Source organism: Lactuca virosa, chromosome 4, assembly GCF_052849685.1.
Source record: "Lactuca virosa cultivar CGN04683 chromosome 4, Lactuca_virosa_CGN04683_v6, whole genome shotgun sequence".
NCBI lineage: Eukaryota > Viridiplantae > Streptophyta > Magnoliopsida > Asterales > Asteraceae > Lactuca > Lactuca virosa.
Window position 1 is genome coordinate 97642282 of NC_136429.1, and position 27865 is coordinate 97670146.

The window sequence follows — 27865 nt, forward strand, 5'->3', positions numbered from 1 at the left end:
AATATAAACAAGAAATTTATACTAGAGTCTTTACGTAGACCTAAGCTATATCCAAAAGACAAAGTAGAGTAGACTCTACATGCGACGAGAACTGCTCGGATGAGCCTTTGATTCTGCCTGATGACGTTCCATGTCCAGCATACGCCTTTCGAACGTTGCCTGGCGTGCTTGAAGTTCCCTGACTTCAGATTGGGTTGCGGTAAGTTCTCTCTGCAGGACCTCATTATGGTCCAGAGTTCTTCCTTGAGCAGCTTGTATATGGCGAATGCGGACTGTATTGACTCCCGCATCGGCATCAACTTCCATGACTCGGTTGATGGCTGCCCTACCCTGTTCGTCATTTCTAGTAACCATGCGAACCAAAATAGGCAGGATTCTGTCTGCTAAGCCTCCCTCACTCAGATTGTAGAAGCTTCGGTCTCCGTTGTATGGTAAGGGTTGACCCTGCTCTTGACTCCATCTGCCCAAGGTCTCAGCCCACAAAGGCGTCGGGCCTTGAAAAGTTGGATGAGGGTTAGGATTTGGGATTGGAGCCACCAGGGCTAGATCATTGACTTCTGGCTCGAAGTCAGAATCCTTTGGGAAGTTTTCTGTGAAGTCATCATCTAAAGGAATTGCATGATTCTCTTCTGGCTCTGCATCGAGCCATCCACCGTTTCCTTGGTTGGGGAAGTACGGGTCACCGGGGAGATGGAATCTAGCCATGTTATCTACGCGAGAATAGGGGTAAAAGATATAGTTAATAGACGTACTACTTAAGATAATTATACGATGATCCTTACCAGTTACTTCAATACTTGCGTAGTGCATACCAGTCATATGTAACCAAAACAGAATAGACCTTTGAATAAGTGACCCTAACTCTAAGTCCACAACCAAACAAGGAACAGGAAGTGAAGCAAAGATCATAGATTCTAAGTCTGTGACACCTTAGTCACATATAACCTTAGCGTATCCACTCAGCAACTATTGACATACTAGTAAAGACCTTTTAGTTTGCACATAAGTAATTATAGTAACACTAAATACTCCTATAGTATTTTAAGTTTATGTTCTGTTTTGAAGTTTTCGTTGTAGTAGTGTTGGTAAGTTTTTAGACTTGTTGCAACACCACAACCATTCCTAGGCACATGCTAATCACTTCTCGGAAAAATATAGTTGATCAGGCTATATCACTCCCAGATATGATTATATGTCCCCAAGCCTACTTGTGCTGTCCAACAACTGCAATACTTTTGTTCTGTTCTAGTATGAAACTGATCCTAGTATGAATGCTTGTATGTATACTTTAGTTAAATATTTTATTATTTAAAAGTATAAACTCTTGGTTAGAGTGTTTTAATCCCAATGTGTTTATAGTTGTATATCTTTTATGGGTTGATATACTCCTTTCACTATAAACAAAGCTCTGATACCAATTTGTCACACCCCCAAACCAGAACGGCGGAAACGTTCGGCGGCGGAGGACGTCATGTACAATATCATAACAATGCACAATAGTAAAACAAGAAACAACATCATCCATTGCATTAATAATATAATTTAATACAAGTGTGTTCTGTGTATAGTTTGAAAGACACCAAAATATGAATCAAAATAAAAGACGAGTCTCGAATGTGCTCCGTCTTCTCAAAACCTGGTCCAGTGTACCTGTCTACTGGTGACCTGAGAATACAAGTTATTTTGAAAGAGTAGATCAGCATTAAAGCTGGTGAGTTCATAAGTATTTTAGTGTCAATTGTTTGTATAAGTTTGATGAAAGTGTTTGTAAGTGTTTGATGTAAATGTTTGTAAGTGTTTGATGTAAATGTTTGTATCTCCTAGAAAATCCTATATTTTCTACTTAATGAAATGTAGTCTTCTACCAAGACCCGACTGTTCTGTATGTTTGTTCTTTTGTAAAAGTGAGTATTTTTACCAAGTATGACTATCATTACCAGAAAATAGTTTACATTACCGTTTATGTGAGAAGATCACAATATGAATGTAATGGGAAAATGACGATGTACAGTAGTATTGTATAGAGTAACTACAGATGTACTAACTACCTTAAACTAATTGTTTAATTAAGGTAAAATGTGATGAGATTATAACCATACTTGATTGACTAGTAAAACACGACGATCAAAGATGTCGAAATGGTATGACATTCGTCACCCGTAGCCTACATGTCCCACTGTAGCTAGCAACAAGGTGAAGGATGGTCAATCCCGTATAGATCTATACACAAATTCACGCTCTCCCTCCAGGAGACTCTGGTTACAAAACGTGACACAGCAGTATATTTCCATGCCATGAAGTAGTGACTCACATTAATGTTATAGTGTTTTGTATTAGTGTAGTATGTTCTCTCTGTTCTAGTGTATAGTATGTTCTCTCTGTTCTAGTGTATAGTATGTTCTTTCTGTTTCTCGTTATAGTATGTTTGAACTGACTCATGTATGAACTGACTCTTGTATGTTTTATTGTTCTAGAAATAGTGAGTAGTAATCCTCTAAACTATACCTATTATAGTTTACTAGTACAGTTGTTTGAATGACTGATCATGTTTGTACACCTTTGCTACCCAAAGGTATTGAACTGATGGAAGAAATTTTATATATACATACATATACATAATATATAACTAAGATTCAAACGACACTCAGACAAACAACCGATACCCTAAGTCCACAACCAAACAAGGAACAGGAAATAAAGCGAGTTATCAGTCCTAAGCCCTTTCAACCTTATTTATATAACTATATCTATATAGACATGATTTTGACAATATATAAGTTTAAAAGAGTTTGATAAAGAGTTTAGCATATAAAAGAGTTTTAACCATTCGAATGGTTATAGATGACTTGATACAATAACTATAATGTTTTCTACTTGTATTCCCCCCATAAAAGCATTTAAAATCATTTAAAAGATAATTTAGGGGTATGAACTCACCTGTAGTTAGTGATTTGAATGCAAGATCGATATAGGATGCTAAGTGTCAAGTGAAGTCTCGAGCACAATCGGATCCTATTAAGCATATAATGACACATATATGTATATAATTAGTGTATATAACAACTAATCATGTTAGGGAACAACCTTAGGGACTAGGAAACACTTGGAATGAAGTGTTACAATCACATATGATTGTATAAAGGGTGTTCACGACTACACAAGGGTGTGTTTACGGCCAAGATATGTTCACGGCCAAGGTGTTTACGGCTAACACATGAAATAGCTAGGGTTTACGGCCATGACTTGAAGGGTTCACGGCCATGACATGAACTAAGAAGGGTTTACGGCCATATGAAGAGTTTACGGCCGTAAACTCTTGATGTTATTGCTATAATGGTTGATTCTTGGATGCTAATCAAGAGCTTCTAATAGATAACTAGTATATGGAAAGAATACTTATGTTTTGGAAGCTAAAAGGGGTGATTACGGCCCAAAGAACTAGTGTGTGTTCTTGCTGTTCTTGGTGCTCTTGATGATTTGAAGATCTAACCCCAAAAAGAGATGAATTCACGGATGAAATCATAGGGTTTTACTAGATCAAGAAGGATCTCAACTAATAATGAAAGAATCACTTACAAATGTGAAGAGAAATGGAAGTGTTCTTGATGATACTTGAGAGAGAAATGAGTGTTATTGACTTGAAGATGTGAGAAATGAAGAAAAATGAAGGAAAATCATACTTAAGGAGAAGAGTTCACGGCTAGAGAAGAGTTTACGGCCGTAAACTCTAGTTTGCGGCTGTAAACTCCTTGTTATGGAGTTTTCCGGCTTGAATGCAACACAATGAACTTTAGTAGATACTTCCTAACACCCAATCCTTGAATGTAGTAGGCTTAGAACACTCAAACATACCCTTAACAATTCTAAAAGATAACAGAAACAAGTCTGACTTCTGGTTGAATTGAATGGCTTTACAAGATAGAAATTTCGGGTTGTCACAAATTTGAAGATATGTAATGATACCTATCATGATGTAATATATTTTGGAATTATGTAATCATGATGTTTTATGCTTTTATGTATTGTTCATGTAGCTTTGACTGGAATATTCATTGACATCGCTCCTCCCGGCGATTCCGAGTCAGCTGGGGTGTGATATTCATCCATTGCAAGATTTACTGATCACAAGGTCTCAATTGAAGAACAAAGAGGTTAGTGTTCTTATTTTTGTACTTTTAAAGTTTTTTCTATAACTATTAAACCTAGATCTTAGGATGCATGTACACTTAGGTAAAACTTTGATTGTTTCCACTACCTTTAGAATGTGTATTAATGCTAATAAAACCCAACCACAATAAAATGCATATTTTTAGGATATACATCTGGAGGGAAAGGTCATCGTCTGTGGTGTACAGAAGAAGGAAATACTTTAAAATTTTGTCATTAGTGCAGAGGATATCTTTAAATATGATATGTGTAACCAGAGAGGAAGTGGTACAAGTGTTGTAAGGAATGATCGGGGTACTATCCAGAAGTTGGAGTTTGCAACACAAAGCCCAAAAAGTGTTGGGATAAATGGGGAATGTTAAACTGACATGAAACAACATAAAGGTGACGAATCCCTTGTACAACACAGGGAAGAATTGTCTGGTGATGTTGATGTTAGAAAAGATAACTACATAGAGCTTCTGAAGAATTAGTTTGTGATGAACAATTTTGGATCTATAAAGAAGATATCAGGGATGGAGATTCAAAAGGATAGAAGAGCAGGATGGTTCTACATTTCTCAATATATTGAGAGACTCTTGCAGTCATTATATTTTAATCAGTCCATACATATTGTTACTTATTTAGTGGTTAGAGGTAATAAGGGGAAAGCTCATTGAGAAGTGGATAAATGGATCTTGGCACACTTCAAGGGAATGTTCGATGTTTGTCTGGTGTATGGTGCTAATACACGACATACGAACTTGTTTGGATCGATGGACTCGGACCATGGAAGTGATCTAGCATTAAGATGATCATTGGTGTTTGGTCTCTTCAGAGTCTTGTGTTGAAGGTGGAGAAACCTATTATGTTCTATGATAGGTTTTTCATGATGGGTTTTGAGCATTCTAACACTCCTATGGTGTACATGCAACCCTAGAAACGTTGGATCTATGTTTTCTCTAATATACATGCAAATTTGATTTTTCCAAGGTTCTCATCCTAACTAGCATGGCATGGCGTACTTGTAATATAAAAACTAGTGGAATTACATACCTTTGTAGTTGCTTGGATTCCTTAAGACCTTGTGAGCCTAGCACCCCAAATGTGATGCCTCAAATGTTTCACACAACACCACAACTCTTGGAATAACTTGAGAGTAGAACACTTTCACTCAAAAATCGCCTAGCCCTCTTGTTCTTGTCTTAGTGGCCGATTTTGCTCCATATGAGGTTCCTTTTATAGTGCGTCACATGTAGGTTTACACCATGTAAACCCTAATGTGCATGGATTTTCATTTCCCCCATGATCCATGGGTTTTAACCTCCATGGAGCATCCATGGAGCACCCAATGGGTCCTAGCCCAATCTAGTGAATCATGAACCATAAGCCCACTATATAAGAATGAAAGATTTACATAATCAATCCTCATATATTTAATTAGTCTCGTTTGATCACAAAATTAATTCCAAATTAATTCTTGATCAATACTAATTAAATAATATGATTTCATATTAATATATTAGAATATATTAACAAATCATAAGTGTCCTTATTCTCATTTTTGTCTATCCAATTGTTGAGATGCCATGCAACCCAAATGGACCATGCCTAGCCGGGTCAAGTACATACCAAATATAGTTATGGACTTAGACAATTTATCCAACAGTCTCCCACTTAGATAAGTCTAATAACTATAGTTTTAAGTATCACTTCAGGAACCGACCAGCAATCGTAGCTCTTTCAAAGTCTCGCGGAACAAAGATGATGATGCGCCATTTAAGATAAATGATCATATAATCCTCTGTTCTAGATATCAGCCAGACAAATACATGGATCAATGTCATACTTATTGTCCAACAGTTTGTTTCCCGATTTTCGATTTGTTTGACATAGAACTAAACTGAACACATCAATTTGATTCTGACCGAGCCCGACACATAAGTCAAAAAAAAATCATCGAGGGGCCCAGATATCGCTTTTAATCCTCCAAGGACTAAAAGGAACATATAAACTTCGACTCATATGCTTGTACTAACTACTTGTTGAATCATACACAAAAACACGTTTTATAACATCGAGTTACCGATGTGTTTTCGTACAATCAATGCACAACCAACTCATAATCAACAACTCATATCTCTAGGTTTGAAGACTTATATGATATTACCATCTCACGATCACTCGAGATAAATTCCATGAAGTGATACAAGTGAGCGTAGGTTGATTCCAATACTTAGAACTTATGAGCACTCATGAATGTTGTAGCAACTTTTGCTATGTCTAACACCTTAGACATCTACAAACCCAATTCATGACAGTCTTGATTCATACCTACTTCCAACATATGACTGACCGTGGAGTGTTTGAATAAAGTAATTATTTTGGAAGTCAAAACATACAAAATTGAAACAATAGTAAACAATTGACACAAGATAGCAACACTTTACTTATAAATAAACAACAACTTTTATTTAATCATCAAATGTCAATTACATTTTACAAGTTTCAGAAAAACTACCTAATCTGTAAAAACTAATATCATCCTTCAGCCCGATGCGCCTCGCATGCTACAAATGCTTAGCTCTACACAGTCCCTTCGTGAGGGGATCTGCTGGGTTCTCATCCGATGATACCCTCTTTACCACGAGGTGTCCTTCTTCTATCCGATGTCTAATGAAGTGGTATTTTCTGTCGATGTGCCTGGATCTGCCATGAGCCCTTGGTTCCTTAGCTAAGGCAACTGCACCTTCGTTATGACAGAAAATCTCCATAGGCTCCTTAATAGCTGGTACAACTCCAAGGTCTCCAATGAAGTTCTTTAGCCATATTGGCTCCTTTTCTGTCTCGCTTGCTGCTATGTACTCTGATTCGCAAGTTGAATCAGCTATTGTTTCCTGTTTGGAACTATTCCAAGTAATTGCTCCTCCATTTAGGGTAAAGAACCAGCCCGACTGAGAGCGGAAATTATCCCTATCAGTCTGGAAACCAGCATCACTATACCCTACTACTCTCAAGTCAACACTCCCACCAAGGGTAAGGACCCAGTCCCTAGTCCTCCGTAGGTACTTGAGAATATTCTTCACCGCAGTCCAGTGAGCCTTGCCCGGATTCCCTTGATATCTGCTGACCTTGCTCAAAGCAAAGGCCATATTAGGGCGAGTATAAGTCAGAGCATACATGATCGAGCCTACATCGGAAGCATACGACACTCGACTCATCTCAACTATCTCAGCCTCTATACTCGGGCTCTGAGTCTTACTCAGTTTGGCGTTGCTCTGGATAGGTAAGTCCCCTTTCTTGGAATCCTGCATGTTGAGCCTTTTCAGCACCTTATCCAAGTAGGTACTTTGACTAAGTCCAATTAGTCTCTTACTCCTGTCTCTCAATATCCTTATCCCCAGGATATAGGAAGCTTCTCCAAGGTCCTTCATAGCGAAACACTTCCCAAGCCAGGACTTAACTTCCTGCAGGGTTGGGATGTCATTTCCTATGAGTAGTATGTCATCCACATACAATACCAAAAAGCTAACTATACTCCCACTAGCCTTAGCATATACACAGGATTCATCTTCGCTCCTCGAAAAACCAAACTCTTTCAGTTTCTCATCGAAACAAAGATTCCATCTGCGAGATGCTTGTTTTAATCCATATATGGATTTCTCAAGCTTACACACTCTATTAGGGTGCTTTGCATCGACAAAACCCTCTGGCTGACTCATGTAAACATCCTCAGCCAAATTTCCATTAAGGAAAGCAGTTTTGACATCCATTTGCCATATTTGATAATCATGAAATGCAGCTATGGCCAGCAAAACGCTGATAGACTTAATCTTCGCTACTGGTGAGAAGGTCTCATCATAGTCAACTCCCGGAGTTTGAGTAAAGCCCTTCGCAACCAGTCGCGCTTTATAAGTGTGTACATTAACATCCATGCCGGTCTTCTTCTTGAAGATCCACTTGCACCTGATCGTCTTACGACCCGGTACATTGTCAACCAAGTTCCAAACTTGATTGTCATACATGGACTGAATCTCGCTATCCATGGCCTCCTTCCATTTGGCAGATTCAGGGCCTGTCATGGCTTCCTTAAAGCTGTTAGGTTCATCCAGATTTACCAGTGTATTGTCACTGATAAATACATCACCTTCCGCAGTAATATGAAAACCATAGTAATGCTCAGGTGGATTCCTAACTCTTGTGGAACGCCTCAGAGGTATGGATTCATCAACATGAGTTTCCTCCTCAGGTTGATTGCTAGGGTTTGAGATTCCTTCACCGCTTGACTCTTGAAGTTCTTCAAGGTCAATTTGCCTCCCACTATTTCCTTGGCTTATAAACTCTCTCTCTCGAAAGACCCCTCTCCTTGCCACAAAAACCACATTCTCACTGGGTCTGTAGAAGAGGTAACCAAAAGCATTCTGTGGGTAGCCGATGAAAATACACCGCTCACTACGAGGTTCGATCTTGTCCTGAGTCTCACGTCTCACGAAAGCCTCGCAACCCCAAATCTTGATGTGGTCTAAATTGGGAACTTTCCCAGTCCACATCTCGTGAGGTGTTTTGGCAACCTACTTGGTAGGGACTAGATTAAGGATATGGGCGGCAGTCTCTAAGGCATAGCCCCAGAATGAGATTGGTAACGAAGCTCGACTCATCATTGAACGAACCATGTCTAACAAGGTTCGATTGAACCTCTCAGCCACACCATTAAGCTGTGGTGTCCTGGGAGGTGTCAATTGTGAAACAATTCCACATTTCTTAAGATATTCAAGGAACTCTGTACTAAGATAGTCTCCTCCTCGATCGGATCGGAGCATCTTAATGTTCCTTTCCAACTGATTCTCCACTTCTTGTTTAAACTCTTTGAATTTTTCAATGGTTTCTGACTTATGCTTGATTAAGTAGACATAACCATATCTACTGTAATCATCAGTAAAAGTCACATAGAAGCGGTTAGCATCCCTTGTGGTGGTTCTGAAGGGTCCACACACATCTGTATGTATGAGGTCCAAAAAACCTTCACCCCTAGCACAAGTACCAGTGAAGGGTGACTTTGTCATTTTTCCAAGCAAACAAGACTCGCAAATATCATCCGACTTTAAATCAAATGACTCTAAGACTCCAGCCTTATGGAGTTGGCCTATGCGCTTCTTGTTAACATGTCCAAGACGACAATGCCACAAGGATGCTTTATCCAAACTAGTGGAAGAATCGATATGTAACACATTATTTCCTAAGTTATCTACAACCGACACAATTTCATATACACCATCACAAGGTAATGCTTTAAAATAAAGAAAATTATTATAAAAAGCATTAATACCACCACATTCATTATCAAATGAAAAAGTAAACCCTTGTTTGTACAAACCGTGAAAAGAAATAATATTTCTCGCCATTTCAAATGAGTAATAACACTTATTCAAATCTAACACTAACCCACTACTTAGCAACAAAGAATAAACTCCAATCTTGGTGACAGGTGAAGCTTTTCTATTCCCCATGATCAAGTTTATCTTTCCTTTCTCCACATCCTCACTTCTTCTTAGACCCTGCAAATCAGAACATATATGAATACCACAACCTGTATCAAGAACCCAAGAAGTAGTATATGGTGAGTTATTAGACAATATAGTGTAAATACCTGCATGGGTAGGCTTGACCTTTCCATCCTTAACATCTTGCAGGTACTTGGGGCAGTTTCGTTTCTAGTGCCCGTTTTCCTGAGAATAGAAGCATTGAGCTTCTTTTGGGTTGGAAGAAGGAGTGACAGAACAACCTTTGGTTCCACTTGAAGAGGAACCATCAAGAGACTTTCCCTTGGTACCCTTCGAAGGGGTCTTCCTCTTCTTCCCTGTACTTTGGCCGATTGCCAGAACAGGGGCGGTAGTAGGAGTCGGAGTGGTAACAACCGATTTTCCTTTAAGACCAGTTTCAGCGGTCTTCAAAAGCCCGTGAAGTTTGCTAAGCGTGACCTCCTCCTTGTTCATGTGATATGTCATTCGGAATTGATCATAACAAGTAGGTAAGGAGTGTAGTATGATATCAATAGCCAACTCCTCAGGGAAGTTCACATTCAACCAGAGCAAACGGTCCACAAACCTTTGCATTTTCTGCATCTGGCTCGTGATGGGTTCACCATCCTTCATTTAGGTTGTTATCATGGAAGATATGATTTCATACCTCTCTTGACGAGCACTTTGATGGTAGCGGTCCATCAGGTCCATGTGCATCTCAAAAGGGTAAAAGTCCTCATAGGACTTCTGGAGTTCAACTTTCATTATGGCCAACATGATACATGCAACCTTGGTAGCATCTCTCTGATGTGCCCTAAAGTCAGCGATCTCCTCTGGAGTAGCAATAGACTCATCAATTTCCTTCAGCTCCTTGTCGAGGACATATTCCTTGTCCTCGTAATGCGTGGCCATCCAGATGTTCCTGATCCAATCATTAAAGTGTGAACCATCAAAGATGACTCTCCCACAAAGGTTCATGAGAGAGAAGGAGCCGGTCGGGTTTGAGCCAAAAGCAGCATTGTTGGAAGAAATCTGAAAAGAAGAAAGAAAAGTTTAGATTAGATATTGAATCCTTAATAAGACACCCAAATGTAATATTAAGGCTAGGACCCAACACAATACTTTATAACTTGGAAGAGGGATGTCGTAATCCAAGCTATAAAATATTTGAAGGTACGCAAATATAGATTCAGCAATTTCCACCATGAAAAACGAAATAAATTATTAGGTTTTAATTGGATTGAAACTCCTAGATCTTTTGAGATTCATTGAACTTTTCAATGGCATGTTTAAATCTCGATTGTGCCCTCTCAAGTTTGTGACTGGGATGCCGAGGATCACAAATAAGGTGTGAATAACCATGCAAATTAACTTGGTATACCCTTAATCTTTATCACCTAATCGATGTGCCAGTTACCCACACGCGCTCCACGGATCTATGATAAATATTAAGTCACCCTTTGCCACTCTTACTAGTCCATGTTAGTGTTCCGGTTACCCACACACGCTCCACCAACGACTTGGTAAGGTACAAAGTGTAATTTCATGGGTTAGCACCAATTTCACATTTTCCTAAAGTAACTAAGATTGGGAATTTATTAAAGGTTTAGTTACTTTTTATTTATCATTATACTTTTAATGAGAATTATAGTCCTTGTCCTACCCATTCGGCTAACGACCCTCCACCAGTCAAGGAAGCGGTGGGTGAGAGTGGACACCCATTAAGCTGCTATTTTATAGGCAACAACCTTATACCCCCCTTATAGAGTGGCTTCGTGAATGAGGCATACTAAAGGTAGGACTGACTTGATCTTATATATATATATATATATATATATATATATATACATACATATATATATATATATATATATATATATATATATATATATATATATATATTATTAACTTATAATACTATAAAGTATAAGGGTTGAATTTTAACTTTTAAAACTCTAGGTTTTAGAATTAAAGTTTTTAAAGTGACTTTACAAATTCCAAAACTTGAGGGCAAGTTTTGAAACTATTCAAAACCTTTCAACTTCATAACTTATGAGTTTAATGGTCTATTAAAATGAAGACTCTTCATTTTATGTAACATATGGTTCTTTAATGACTCTTTAAAGAAGTGACTTTTGGTAATCCATAACTTGAGGACAAATTAGGGACTCCATCAATAACATTTAGATCAAGAATTACTTCATCAAACAATTTGCAAATAATTCCTATGATCTACCAAAACTCATAAGCATGAACATTTATACAACAATTTCAAGAATCATATAAACATATATAAAACTTGAAAATTTGATAATAACCATTGTAAATGGATTAGCATAATCATTACCACATCAAAAACAGGTTTTATAAGTCCAAAACAGTTTAGGGTAATGATTCTAGTCCATTTCCAGCAGCAAAACTCGAAAAACTGCACACAGGGCCTCCTACTCGTCGAGTGCAAGAATCTACTCGACGAGTAGGATGAATTAACACATGGACTCGTCGAGTCCCCCCCATGGACTCGGCGAGTTCACTGAACAGTGAGCAGAATTTTTGACTTTTTCAAGCATTTTGCATCAAGTATACAGAAAACAAGCCTAGGCTTTGATACCACTGATGGGTTTTGAGCATTCTAACACTCCTATGGTGTACATGCAACCCTAGAAACCTTGGATCTATGTTTTCTCTAATATACATGCAAATTTGATTTTTCCAAGGTTCTCATCCTAACTAGCATGGCATGGGGTACTTGTAATATAAAAACTAGTATAATGAAATACCTTTGTAGTTGCTTGGATTCCTTAAGACCTTGTGAGCCTAGCACCCCAAATGCGATGCCTCAAATGTTTCACACAACACTACAACTCTTGGAATAACTTGAGAGTAGAACACTTTCACTCAAAAATCGGCTAGCCCTCTTCTTCTTGTCTTAGTGGCCGATTTTGCTCCATATGAGGTTCCTTTTATAGTATGTCACATGTAGGGTTACACCATGTAAACCCTAATGTGCATGGATTTTCATTTCCCCCATGATCCATGGGTTTTAACCTCCATGGAGCATCCATGGACACCCAATGGGTCCTAGCCCAATCTAGTGAATCATGAACCATAAGCCCACTATATAAGAATGAAAGATTTACATAATCAATCCTCATATATATAATTAGTCTCTTTTGATCACAAAATTAATTCCAAATTAATTCTTGATCAATACTAATTAAATAATATGATTTCATATTAATATATTAGAATATATTAACAAATCATAAGTGTCCTTATTCTCATTTTTGTCTATCCAATTGTTGAGATGCCATGCAACCCAAATGAACCATGCCAAGCCGGGTCAAGTACATACTAAATATAGTTATGGCCTTAGACACCTTATCCAACATTTCATTCATAAGATTAGTACCAAGGAGAATCTGAAGGACATGTTGACAGGGTCATTACCCATATATAAGTTCAAGTTTTGCTTCGACTTTGTTGATGGTTGGAGGTGTTAAGTTCGTATGGGGAAAAGTCGCAGGACGGGAGAGGGAGTTCTTGGTTTCTGGAGTAATTTAGAGAATACTCAAGTGAAGATGGAGATTGTTAAATATGAATTGGGAATTAAAGACCTGAAATGAGAGTTAGATGATTTGACAATTCAATAGAGCATTTTGATATGACGAAACTCTTTGAATATGATGGAAATTTTGGATATGATGACTCTTTTGGATATGATTGTACTCTTAGATATAATGTCACTACTGGGTATGATGTCACTCTTTGAATATGATGACATTCTTTAAAAAAGAGCATCTAAAAAAAGACTAGTGTATCAGTAGAAATGCCTTGTACTGGATGTGCCACTAAGTGACAAGGTGTGACACTTAATGGTACCTGATGTGACATCATGACACCTAATGCATCATCATGGCACATGATGCGCAAGTGGTGACACATGATGCGCTATCATGTGCATGGCTAGTGCCATTTCAATGTCTCTAATAGTTGAATGTTCTAGAAGTAGATGCATGGAAGATTGTGATTGGTTGATACCATCCATGGGCCTATATATTGATAGGCTTGGCCCATTAGGGTTTCAGGTCTGATCCCTAGTCTATAAATAGGGATGTCTGATAATTCGTTCATTGGTGTTGATCTTTATATCTTGTATCCTTAGTGACTAGGCGAATCTCTACTGGTTGCACTTGTAATCTTTGTTTGAGAACTCTATGAATAAGAATACTACCCTCCTGTCCATAGACGTATGTCACCTTGACCGAACCATGTAAATACTGAATTTGTATTCTTTTTCGTTTCGTGTTTTATTCATATTACTTCCTCATAATGGTTATCAGAGTTTGGCAGGTGGCATCAGATCTATTTAGTTTTGTTGACAATTATCGTTCGATTTCCTTACAATGTCTTATTCACCGTCAATAAATTTACTGTATAAACACATTGTAAAGTGTCATACCCCCAAACCAGACGGCGGAAACGTTCGGGGGTGGAAGACTTCATTTGTAGTATCACAACACATGTATTATAGAAATCAAAGTACAAACAACCATTGCATTAATAAGTATAAGTTCTTACATGTGTTCAATCAATGTATATTGACACCAAAATAGTTATACAAAAGAAGAAGACATGACTCAAAATAGCTCCATCTTCTCAAAAGCTCGAGGAGAACCTATATACCGATTCCCTGAGAATAGAAGTAAATTGAAAAGAGAGTATCAACATAATGTTGAGTGAGTGCATAAGTATTTATGTTTGAAAGTATGCTTTCTGTTTCTTGAATATGTAAACTGTTCCAGAAAATCCTATATTTTCTGCTGTATATGAAAAGTAGTTTTAATCTCATAAAACCATTCTGTTTGTAAACCAATGTTCTGTATTTGTATTCCTTTTGTAAAACCTGTAACTGTGAGTGTGCCTGGTTCCACCAGCTGTTATTGTAAACTGTAATGTAATACTGTAACTTGTATCTTGTAAACTAGTACTTTTGATAATGTACTTATGTTTAGTTAATTACACACTAACGTATTGTTAATATCTTTTTAATGAGTTATTATAACTATACTGAGACTAGATGGCCTGACCCAACGCTTTGAAGGCGTCAAAACCTGTTGATAACAACTGTCACTCGTAGGCGTGTATGCCTGGCTGTAGCTAGCAGTCTGAGTGCGGGGTTGTCAATTCCAATATAGATCTATACACACTTGTTTCGATCCCCGACTGGAGATTATGGCTATAATGTCAGGACTTTAACTATGCTGTTTAAATGAGTTAAACAACCTGAATCAAATGACTCATAAAAAGCCTATAGATGTTACGTGTATAATAGATGTGAAAACCCAATCATTCTGAAATAAATTATTGATAGTATCCCCCTAAATTAGTATTCTTAACATGTATATGAAAGATGTATACCCTTGATTTGTTTTGAATAAAAGCCTTGTTCTGGTAAAACGATGTCCTCTAGTATACTTGAATCGTGAAGTAATGTTCTATGAATCATAAATTATACCTATTATAATTTATATGTACTTTCAGAATTGGTATTAACTGTTCATGAATGCAACCCCTTGCTCAACATGTTACAAAGAGTATTTGAACTGAATGAATTAACTTTTATATTTATATACATATACAAATATATATATGTACAATTTAAATGACATTCAGACAAATAACCGATACTATAAGCCCACATCCAAACAAGGAAAAGGTACCAAAGTGAGTTATCAGTCCTAAGCCTTTTAAATCTTATATATATATATATATATATATATATATATATATATATATATATATATATATATATATATATATATATGTATATATATGATTTCTGGGGAAAAATATAAGTTTATAAAATCATTTAAAAAATTTAATATTTTGAAATACTTTTGGTGACTTGATGTCATTTTAACACAATTTGAAACCATTTGATTTGATGATAACTGAAATCCATTTTGGTAAGATGTTTTGAAACCATTTGTTTGTAACACAAAATCCTTGTGTTAGACTTGTATTCTCTCCCCCCCCCCCCTTAAAACAGTAAAAACTATGAAAATACGGGGTTATGAACTCACCTTTTGGAGGGTGATTCAAATGATGATTTGATATAGGATGTTTAGTTCCACAAGTGTAATCCCGTAGCAAAACAAGTCCTATATAGTGATTTGTATAGCATATATGCAATCAATTAGCTAAATTAATCATAGGAATGATTAGAAACTGGACTAATTTGTAAGTATAACTTACAAATAGGAGTGTTAGAAGCTCAAATGGAAGCTGATAGGTGTTCACGGCCAGGAGAGGTGTTCACGGCCCAAGCACATGAAGGGTTCATGGCCCTAGAGGTGTTCACGGCCCTGAGTTCTTGAAGAATGATGAACACTTGATGATCCTAAGCATATTTCTAAGAAGATTCAAAGGTTTTCATCCGGGTGTTCTTCGTGTTCTTCGTGTGTTCTTCGGGTAAACTAGTGGAATTAATAGATTTTAGCCTAGTATAAGAAGATGGAAGGGTGTTCTTGAAGTGATAACAAGATCAAGAATTGATACCTGTTAGATGTTATGAAGAACTAACACTTGAATATGATGAGAAAGGATGAATATAGCATGTTCTTGAGGAGAGAGGTTGTTCTTCGTGTTCTTGGCTGATGATACTTGAGAGAAAAAAGACTTGGAATGGTGTTTGAAAGTGTAAAAAGTGAAGAAAATTCGGCTGGAAAGTATATGTATGCGAGGGTTCACGGTCTGAGGGGTTCACGGCCGTGAACCTCGTACACAGTCCTATGGCGGTTGCGAGATTGCGGTCCGAAGTTGATCACGACCCGAAGCCGTTCACGGCCTCGTTCACGATCTGAGGTTCTCGGTCTTGTTCACGGTTGTGAGGCTGATGTCCGAAGGAACAAGAAAGAAATGAAAGAATGTTTTTCAGACTTCTAGCTTTCACCTCATAAACATATAACACTCATAAAACATCATTCTAACTTATTTAAGATAAAATAAGATTTAAATTGACTTTAATAGACCCAAGTTTGACGTTGGTTGACTAGGGTTAACTTTACAAGAAGAAAATAACGGGATGTTACATTATCCCCCCGTTAGAGAGAATTTGGTCCCGAAATTTGGTTTAAAGAGATACAGAAAGACTAGGGAAAAAGATGTGGATACTTATGTTGCATTTGATCCTCCCGCTCCCAAGTGAATTCAGGTCCCTGTTTTGCATTCCAGCGAGCCTTCACTATAGGGATACAGATTTGTTTGGATCTCTTTACTTCTCTGTCTAGGATCTCTACGGGTTCTTCCACAAAGTTAAGGCTCTCGTCTACCTCGATCTCATCGAGTGGGATAACAAGAGTCTCGTCGGATAAGCACTTTTTCAGGTTAGAGACGTGGAAGGTAGGATGTATGTTACTTAGTTCTTAAGGTAGTCGGAGTTTGTAAGCTATTGGACCGATTCTAGCAAGTATCTCGAATGGTCCAATGTACCTCAGATTCAGTTTGCCACACTTTCCAAAGCGTAACATGCCCTTCCAGGGTGAGACCTTCAACAAGACGCGGTCACCAACCTGGAATTCCAAAGGTTTTTTCTTTTTGTCAGCGTAGCTTTTCTGTCTATCTCTGGAAGCTTTAAGTCGCTCCCGAATTTGTACGATTTTCTCTGTAGTTTCACGAATGATTTCCGTACCAATGAGAGTACTATTAGGAACTTGACCCCTAGCTAGATGCGTGTCACCCACTTCAGCCCAACACAGAGGTGATCTGCACTTGCGGCCATAGAGAGCTTCGAATGGAGCAGCCTTTATGCTAGTGTGATAAATGTTATTGTAAGAGAATTCGACAAGGGGTAAATAAGTATCCCATGCCTTTCCAAAGTCTATCACGCAAGCTCGCAACATATCTTCTAGAGTTTGAATCATCCTCTCACTTTGTCCGTCAGTTTGTGGATGGTAGGCTGTACTCATGTCCAGCCTAGTTCCTAGAGAGTTTTGTAAAGGCTGCTAGAAACGAGAGGTGAATCTGCTATCTCGGTCAGAAATAATAGATATTGGCACACCATGCAGTCTAACTATCTCTTTGAGGTAAATTCTTGTTAGCTTCTCCATCTTGTCGGTTTCATTTATTGGAAAGAAGTGTGCGGATTTGGTTAATCTATCGACGATTACCCAAATAGTATCATAATCACCCGATGTCTTGGGTAACTTAGTTATGAAATCCATTGTAATCCGCTCCCACTTCCATTCAGGGATTTAAGGTTGTTGCAATAAACCTGAAGGTTTCTGGTACTCTACCTTGACTTTGGCACAAGTAAGGCACTTGCCCACAAAGGTAGTGATTTCGGCCTTCATGTTAGGCCACCAGTACAATTTCTTAAGGTCCATATACATCTTGTCTGAACCTGGATGAATGGAGTATCGGGTTTTGTGAGCTTCATTCATAACCACGTCTCTGTAATCACCGAACTTTGGTGTCCAGATCCGGTTGATGAAACAATAGACTCCATGATCCCTGACTTCGAAGTTCTTATCCATTCCTCTCAGGGTTTCACCTGCCATGTTTTCGGGTTCCAAGGCCTCGATTGAGCCTCTCTGATCTTTGTGGATAGATGTGAATGGATTGTCATGGTCAACGACTTTACTCGGCATCCCGAGTATTCTTTTCTGCTAAGGGCGTCAGCTACTACATTGGCTTTACCAGGGTGATAAAGAATCTCACATCGTAATCATTCAGTAGCTCCACCCACCGTCGTTGTCTCATGTTCAGCTCTTTCTGGTCGAATATATGCTGAAGACTTTTATGGTCCGTGAATATTGTGCATTTCGTGCCATATAAATAATCTCTCCAGATTTTCAGAGCAAATACCACTGCTCCTAGTTCAAGGTCATGTGTTGTATAGTTGACCTCATGCCTCTTTAGCTGTCTCGAGGCATAGGATATAACCTTTCCTCTTTGCATAAGAACACATCCAAGCCCTTGATTAGAAGCATCACAGTACACCACGAAGTCCTCTATCCCTTCAGGAAGAGACAGGATTGGTGCACTGCACAGAGCTCGCTTCAGCGTTTGGAACGTTGTTTCTTGTTTTTCTCCCCAGCGAAAAGTTAAACCCTTTTGCGTCAGGGTGGTAAGTCGTTTAGCAACTCGGGAGAAATTTTGGATGAATCTACGATAGTAGCCAGCAAGTCCTAAGAATTATCGGATTTCTGTAGATGTTTTGGGTGCCGGCCAGTTCTCGATTGCCTTGATTTTGGAAGGGTCCACATGTATTCCTTCTTAACTGACCACGTGACCTAGGAAATTAACTTTCCTAATCCAAAACTCGCACTTTGAGAATTTCGCATATAACTTCTCCGTTCTCAGTGTTTGCAAGACTTGACGAAGATGTTGGCCACGCTCTTCTTTGCTCCTTGATTAGATAAGGATGTCGTCAATGAAGACTATTGTTGGGTACAAAGTTATCCATGTATGACTTTGTAAATGGGTTGACTTTTGTAGACCCACTTGCATGTGGTGCATTAGCCTTTTGACATGAGATAGAGTGAGAGAGAGAGAGAGACATGTAAACACCTCTATATAAGGTGGGTTCATACCACTTATGGAGGTGTGCTTGAGAGATGTAAAATTGAGTGTGTAAGTGTGTGTTATTTATGTAGATTTAGATCTAGATCCGTTTTTGTAACACCATACATAATCGAATCCATCTCTTAAACACCCAAATCACCATGTTCATTGTGCTTTCTTTAATTCCGCAAGGCAAACCAATGTTCATAAATCACATCATTTGGTATCAGAGTGGGTCTTCGAAGATCAACATGATTTTTTGAAGAACGATTCTCGGTTTGGCTAAATTTGTCACAATTGGAGCATTTATGGTGAGTCTCTCTCTATGATCTCTCTTAATCTCGTTGAATCGTGTGTTGCGTTCTTGAATTTTTGATCGTTTTGATTCATTGGATCAAATCCGTTTCAAACCTTTTGATTGATCCAATTATTTTTGTATAGATCAAGCCCAAAACATACATTAAAATTCAATTGATTTGATTACTGTTCATTGACACATCAACCCCAACCTAAATCTATTACTGTTCATCATTGACGTTAATCCCATAATAGTGTGATTTGAATATTGATCATATTATTTGATTGAAAGCCCAGTCCAAATCGTGATCATGATACTGTTTAGTGACCCATACACTTGGAGCCCAAACTTCGATCTATACTCAAATTGGTTTGCTGGTCGTTCTTTGTCATACACTGGTTCTTCTTGATAGATCGTAAGTCGCAACTCATAAATTCTACCGAGTTCTTGTGTATTATGTTCTTCTAATCGATCTTACAAATCAATCCGAATTTGTTCTTGATCTATATGCGTAGTATTCTTATTCCGATTAAATTCGTCATCGTATCAATTTCTTAATCTGAACTTGTAATTGGTGTTCTTGAGTTGGAATCCTTAAACAACAAATTCATTGCATCTCAATATCGAGATTAATCTTTCTGGATAATCTTGAGGGTAAATCGATTTCTTGATGTTGTCATGATCGATTCTAATCATGTTGGAAATTAGAAATGTCAATCGATGTCTTGAAATTTATATTATTGTTGATTGAAATTGATGAATCGATGAAGAACATTCAAGAACAGATGAAGAACGCTTGTAATTTTCGTTGAAAATTGGGTCATTTATTTCATTTCGTTGGCAGACTGTGTTTGGGGTGTCGATAGTCGAAACCTGAGTTGATTATGGGATGATCGATTGATTTGTAAAAAGTGAATGAAGGACTGGAATCAAATAGTCAATGATTTGAAATCGAAGCATTTGGGGTCGACGATTCACGATTTTGGATTTGATTGTGATTTTGAGGGTCTTATTTCAAGAACCGATTGCAAAATCAAAGTCTGGCATTTTAATTTTGGCTGTTAATCAGTCAATTGGTTGAACTCATTTTACAGATGGGTAATAACGAAAATTTTGGTTTGATGATAACGAAGATTTTGATGCTTCGTTAAATCGACGAGTTATTTTGAGAAGTAATGTCGATTTTGGTATCAATCAAAAAGCGAAGCATTGAAGTTTTTGTTAACGAAAAGTGTGGAGAATTATGTTACTGGATTAACGAATGGTGCTGTGCAATTTTTCGTTACTTGATAAAAAAAGAAGACGGATTGTGATTTAGAAAATTTGGGTTGGTGAAATAACGAATCGAAGGATTTAGTGATACCGGGCCTAACGAAAGTTTGTAATTTTCGACATTTCAAGCAAAAGTTTCGTTAAAATGGTGCTGTGGATTTCGTGATTGAAATTAACGAAGTGAAGATGAAGTTTCGTTATCTGCATTTAATTTCGTTAGATTGGGGAAGAAAACAATCATTTTCGATTGTGGTCCCTGCATTTTTAACGAAGTGGCACAAATGGTCCAATTTCGACATTTGGGGTAATTTTCGATAGTTTGGAAGAAAGGAGGAAGAATTTTCGAAAACAGTCCCTTAAATTTTGACAGTTTGGCACAACATAACAAACTTCGACATTTGGGGTGATTTTCGACATTTTGGGACAAAAAGCAGAAATTTCGAAATCAGTCATTGAAGTTTCGAAAGTTTGTCAGTTTTTGTCAAATTTCGAAAATGGACTGATTTTGCTGAGAAATTGAAGAAAATGCTTTTAAGGCCCCTGCAGTTTATGCGAATTGACGCTTTCTACCCAGTTTCGAAAAAAGAGGGAGAGTTTCGCGTTTTTGGCTTTTTTGGGCGCACCGGGTCACTGTAGAATTTTGAAATTGACAATTTCTACCCAAATTTGAGAAATTTTGTCAAAGGCGGTCCGTGAACGAAGCTAAAAATTGAAGATTTTTTCGGTTTTCCAGATTCAACCAAAAAGTTTATGCCACATGTTAAGGGGGAGTTTTGACACGAAAAATTCCGAATAGAGCACGTTCTCTTTGTTTGATGGTTTTATAATCAAATTTCGATTATTAAAAGGGGGAGAAATTTATATGGCAATTCGAAGTTGAATTTTTCATATTACGCGAACTTGAAGACCGAAGTGACCTTGAGTTTTTGAAGTTTATGAAATGATTCGATTGGAGATTCAGAAATGATTTCGGTTCGAGATGGGTTTGGAATTATTGAAGATTTTTGGGGTGTGTTTTTATGCTCAACTTTAGGGTGATTATTTGGACTTTGAGTAGCTCTTGATCATTCGTTGATGCTCGGTTCGTATGGTCTCACATCCTAGAACCCAAATTGAAGAATCATGGAAGAATTAAAGATTTGAGAGTTCATCTCAACAGGTGTCACGCTTGAGGCTTGGATCGCGTAGTTGCTCGATTTTGGAAGATTTGAAGTGGGTCATCCATTCCTAACTTTGAGGGGGAGAATGTTGGGTACAAAGTTATCCATGTATGCCTTTGTAAATGGGTTGACTTTTGTAGACCCACTTGCATGTGCTGCATTAGTCTTTTGACATGAGATAGAGAGTGAGAGAGAGACATGTAAACACCTCTATATAAGGTGGGTTCATACCACTTATGGAGGTGTGCTTGAGAGATGTAAAATTGAGTGTGTAAGTGTGTGTTATTTATGTAGATTTAGATCTAGATCCCTTTTTGTAACACCATACATAATCGAATGCATCTCTTAAACACCCAAATCACCATGTTCATTGTGCGTTCTTTAATTCCGCAAGGCAAACCAACGTTCATAAATCACATCAACTATGATGAATTTGTCCAGGAATGGACGACACACTTTGTTCATTAAGTCCATGAACACAGCAGGTGCATTCGTCAATCCGAAAGGCATCACTCCAAACTCGTAATGACCATAATGAGTTCTGAACGCGGTTTTGGGAATGTCGTCCTCCAAAATCCATAATTGATGATACCCGGATCTTAAGTCTATTTTCGAGAAGTAGCTCGCACCTTGAAATTGGTCGAATAGATTGTCAATGCAAGGCAGAGGATATCGATTCTTGATGGTAAGTTTATTCAGCTCGCGGTAGTCTATACACATACGAAATGATCCATACTTCTTCTTCACGAACAAAACTGGTGCTCCCCAGGGTGAGAAGCTTGGTCTTATGAAACCTTTGCTAAGGAGTTCGTTCAGCTGGCTGGGTAATTCCTACATTTCAGAAGGTGCAAGACGATAGGGAGATTTGGCTACAGGGGTAGCCCCAGGGATTAAGTCAATTCTGAATTCGACTTGTCGTTCGGGAGGCACTCCTGGAAGATCGTCGGGAAATACATCAGGAAAGTTGCAGACCGATGTCTTTCACTTCTTGCTTTTTGTCTACCACATGAGCTAGGAAAGCACAGTACTCCTTGCGAAGGTGCTTCTGTGCCTTGATGCAAGAAATGATCTGAAGGTTCGTTCCGGGTTTTTCGCCATAGATGATAAGAGTTTCGTTAGTTGGCAAGTTTAGGCGAATGGATCTTTCATAACATAGGATGTCGGCATTATATGAGCACAACCAATCTATACCAATAATGACGTCGAACCTTTTGATAGAGACCGGCATAAGGTCTATTGGGAAAGAAAAGTTATTCAAGGTAAGGGTACATCCTATGTATATATCGTTGGTGTATTCGGATTTCCCATTAGCCATTTCTACTATGAAGGTTTCATTTAGTGGTTGGGAGTTTTGATTTAGCAGGTGTTTGAAATTATGGCTCACGAAGCTCTTCTCAGCACCACAATCAAATAGAATGCATGCATAAGTATTGTTGAGAAGAAACGTACCCGTGACCACCGTAGGGTCTCCTACAACTTCTTCGTGACCCATTGCCAGAATCCTCCCAACTCCACCGTCATTTCCAGCTTTCGGACAATCTCTTTTGAAATGCCCCACATCACCGCATCTATAGCATGCTTGACCTACTATAGCGGAAGGTACTTGGTTAATCGGTTGGGTGGTGATTTACAAAATCGGGTAGTATGCCCTTTTCTGTTGCAGTTACGACACTGCATTTCCCAGCAATTCCCATTGTGGTGAAAATTGCACTTGTTACATTTGGGGAGATTACCAGCGTAAGGCTTAGCTGGTGCAGGGTTAGCAGGAACAGCAGCAGGTACAAGAGCTGGTACAGTAGCAACATGGACCGCCACTAGCTGTTGCTTCTTTGAGGGTTCCTGAGAAGATTTGCCCTTTCTTTTATTCCAGGATTTCTTCTTCTTGTTGTTGTTGTTACTGTTGTTGTTGTTGTTGTTTCCCTAGGGTTGTTTAGGAGCAGCAACCACTGAGTTTTGACGGGCTCCGTGGTCGATAAGGGACTGTGCCAACTCTTTGGCACTGTCAAAGGTAACAGGCCTGGAAGCAATGACACTTCCCTGAATCTGGGGCGATAGCCCCTAGATGTACCTCTCAATCTATTTGCTCTCCAGAGCAACCATTTCTGGATAAAGGATCGCTAAGTCACATAACCGATTTGTATAGGTTGTTATATCTGAACCAACCATAGTAAGACCCCACAGCTCTTACTCGAGCTTCGGCAGTACTCCCGCATTAGCATCGTCTTCAAGTTCTCCCAACTTAGAGAGTTAGCCACTACCAGGGTTAGTGACTTAACATGGCCGTTCCACCATGTTAGGGCTCTATCAACAAAAGTACAAGCATCAAATTTAACTTTGCTACCTTCCGGGCAGGAGCAGATCTCGAAGACTGCCTCTGTTTTCTCAATCCATTGCCTTAAAGCCATAAATCCTCCAGTCCCGTTAAAGGTCCTGGGTTTGGCGTTTGAAAAGTCCTTATAGGTACACTCTCGTGAGTGCCCATGACTTTCGGCGTGGTTAGAGGGATGCGCACCAACTCCTGATCCACTAGCGCCAGTGGTGTTTATATGAGACATAGTAGCTACGACCGCTGCTGTGACCGCCGCATGAAACATGGTAGCGTCAAATTGAGGAGGTGGTGGCAGAGGTGGTGTTGGCGCTTCATTAACATTGACACGCCTTGGTTTCTCTGTGGAGGAATCTTTTACTATAAAAGTTAAAAGATGAAAAGATGGTAAGATATCAAGAGTGAACATGAATATTATATCTGTGAACTAAAACACTTAATTCAACAAGAATCTTGTAAAGAATTGGAAATAAAAGTCTACTACAAGTACAACTTGCAACAGGATAATATGAAATTGAGTGGCTATTTTTCAAGGAGTATGAAAATGCATATCTATTGAAGTGGTATATTAATTACATAGAGTTTCTGAAAACTTGACCTAATACATGTCTACAATATACCACAATACTGGGAAAACATCAACATTAAACCGACCTACCGAAAATGAAATTTCCGCGGTCGTATTGAAAAACTATGAAAAATAACGCTAGAACATATCCGCAGACTTAAACTATAACCAAAAGAGTAAGTAGTGAACGAGTAGAGTATAATCTACTTCCTACTAGGTCCGGCCCTGGATTTAGCTAACTAGCGTTCTATTTCGTACATACGCCTGTCTTGTGATCTTTATCGTTCTTGCAGTTCTCTAACTTCGGCTTGGGATGTCGCAAGTTCTCTCAACAAGTAATTAGTACGATCCCTTGTCACATTATGCCTGTCTTCTAAGTTACAAATGCGAACAGTGTTGACTCCAGTAGCAGCATCAACCTGCATGACTCGGTCGATAGCAGCTCTTCCCTGTTCATCGTTACGCGCCACACGGCGAACTAATACCGGGAGGTCTCTGTCTGCTGAGCCTCTTATGTCCAAATTGTAGAAGTTTCAGTCTCCTTGGTAAGGATGGTTCTGACCCTGTTCGTTACTCCACCTGTCCAAGTTTATCGCCCACAGAGGTGTCGGGTCTTCGAAGTTTTGTCGTAGATTGGGATTCTGGGCAACTGGTGGTGGATTATAGGCTTCTGATTCTGAATCAGTATCTTCAGAAAAATTTTCTGCAAAATCATCATCCAAGGGGATTTCATGATTCTCTTCTGGCTCATCATCGAGCCATCCTCCATTTCCTTGATTGGGAAAGTACGGGTCTCCGGGTAGATGGAATCCAACCATTGATATCTAAGCGAGAATAGGGATATAAGAGATGTAGAATATAATTAGTAACGATAGATTTGCAAATACAAGTTTCTTCGAGAGAAACTTACAGTTAATAGATAATGAATTCTATATGACATGTTTCGGGTACTACTATAACTACAAATTGTATACTAATTATATATAACTTGGGTATAATCGACCTTCGATTAAATGATCCTGCTCTAAATCCACAACCAAACAAGGAACAGAAAATGAAGCTAGATCACATATTCTAAGTCTATAAAACTTTAATTATATATAACTATAATATACCCTTAATATTTATAGCACTACCCACAATGCTTCTTTTGTTTTCACATGTTTGTTATTAGTATATAGTGACTAAAATACTCCTATAGTATTTTAACTTTATGTTTTGTTCTAGAGTTCTTCTATATATGTATAGTTGGTAGGTTTTCGACATGTTGCAACACTACCATCACTCCCAAACACATGTTAGTCATATCTCAAACCAATATAGTTGATTAGGCTATATTAATCCCAGTTATGATTACATAACTGCCCAGGTTTGACTGCGGTGTTCAACATCCAAATACTTTTAAGTTGTTATGATTGTGATACTGTGCTTGTAGGTATGAGTGTTAGGTATGAGTGTTAGTATACTTCTTGTAAAAATACTTAATTTTTTTTAAGAGTATACTTGTAGTCAGAGCTCTCAGCCCCAATGTATTTATAGTTTGTATATCTTTTATGGATTGATATATTGAGTTCACTATAAACAATGCTCTGATACCAATCTGTCACACCCCCAAACCAGACGGCGGAAACGTCCGGGGGTGGATGACTTCATTTGTAGTATCACAACACATGTATTATAGAAATCAAAGTACAAACAACCATTGAATTAATAAGTATATGTTTTTACATGTGTTCAATCAATGTATATTGACACCAAAATAGTTATACAAAAGAAGAAGACATGACTCAAAATAGCTCCATCTTCTCAAAAGCTCGGGGAGTACATGTCTACTGATTCCCTGAGAATACAAGTAATTTGAAAAGAGTGTATCAACATAATGTTGAGTGAGTGCATAAGTATTTATGTTTGAAAGTATGCTTTGTGTTTCTTGAATATGTAAACTGTTCCAGAAAATCCTATATTTTCTGTTGTATATGAAAAGTAGTTTTAATCTCATAAAACCGTTCTGTTTGTAAACCAATGTTCTGTATTTGTATTCCTTTTGTAAAACCTGTAACTGTGAATGTGCCTGGTTCCACCGGCTGTTATTTAAACTGTAATGTAATAGTGTGACTTGTATCTCGTAAACTAGTACTTTGGAGAATGTACTTATGTTTAGTTAATTACACACTAACGTATTGTTAATATCTTTTTAATGAGTTATTATAACCATACTAAGACTAGATGGCCTGACCCAACGCTTTGAAGGCGTCAAAAACTGTTGATAACAACTGTCACTCGTAGGCGTGTATGCCTGGCTGTAGCTAGCAGTCTGAGTGCGGGGTTGTCAATTCCAATATAGATCTATACACACTTGTTTCGATCCCCGACTGGAGATTATGGTTATAATGTCAGGACTTTAACTATGTTGTTTAAATGAGTTAAACAACCTGAATCAAATGACTCATAAAAAGCCTATAGATGTTACGTGTATAATAGATGTGAAAACCCAATCATTCTGAAATAAATTATTGATAGTATGCCCCTAAATTAGTATTCTTAACATGTATATGAAAGATGTATACCCTTGATTTGTTTTGAATAAAATCCTTGTTCTGGTAAAACGATGTCCTCTAGTATACTTGAATCGTGAATTAATGTTCTATGAATCATAAGTTATACCTATTATAATTTATATGTACTTTCTGAATTGGTATTAACGGTTCATGAATGCAACCCCTTGCTCAACATGTTACAAAGGGTATTTGAACTGAATGAATTAACTTTTATATTTATATACATATACAAATATATATAAGTAAAATTTAAATGACATTCGGACAAATGGTGATTCAAATGATGATTTGATATTGGATGTTTAGTTCCACAAGTGTAATCCCGTAGCAAAACAAGTCACATATAGTGATTTGTATAGCATATATGCAATCAATTAGCTAAATTAATCATAGGAATGATTAGAAACTGGACTAATTTGAATGTATAACTTACAAATAGGAGTGTTAGAAG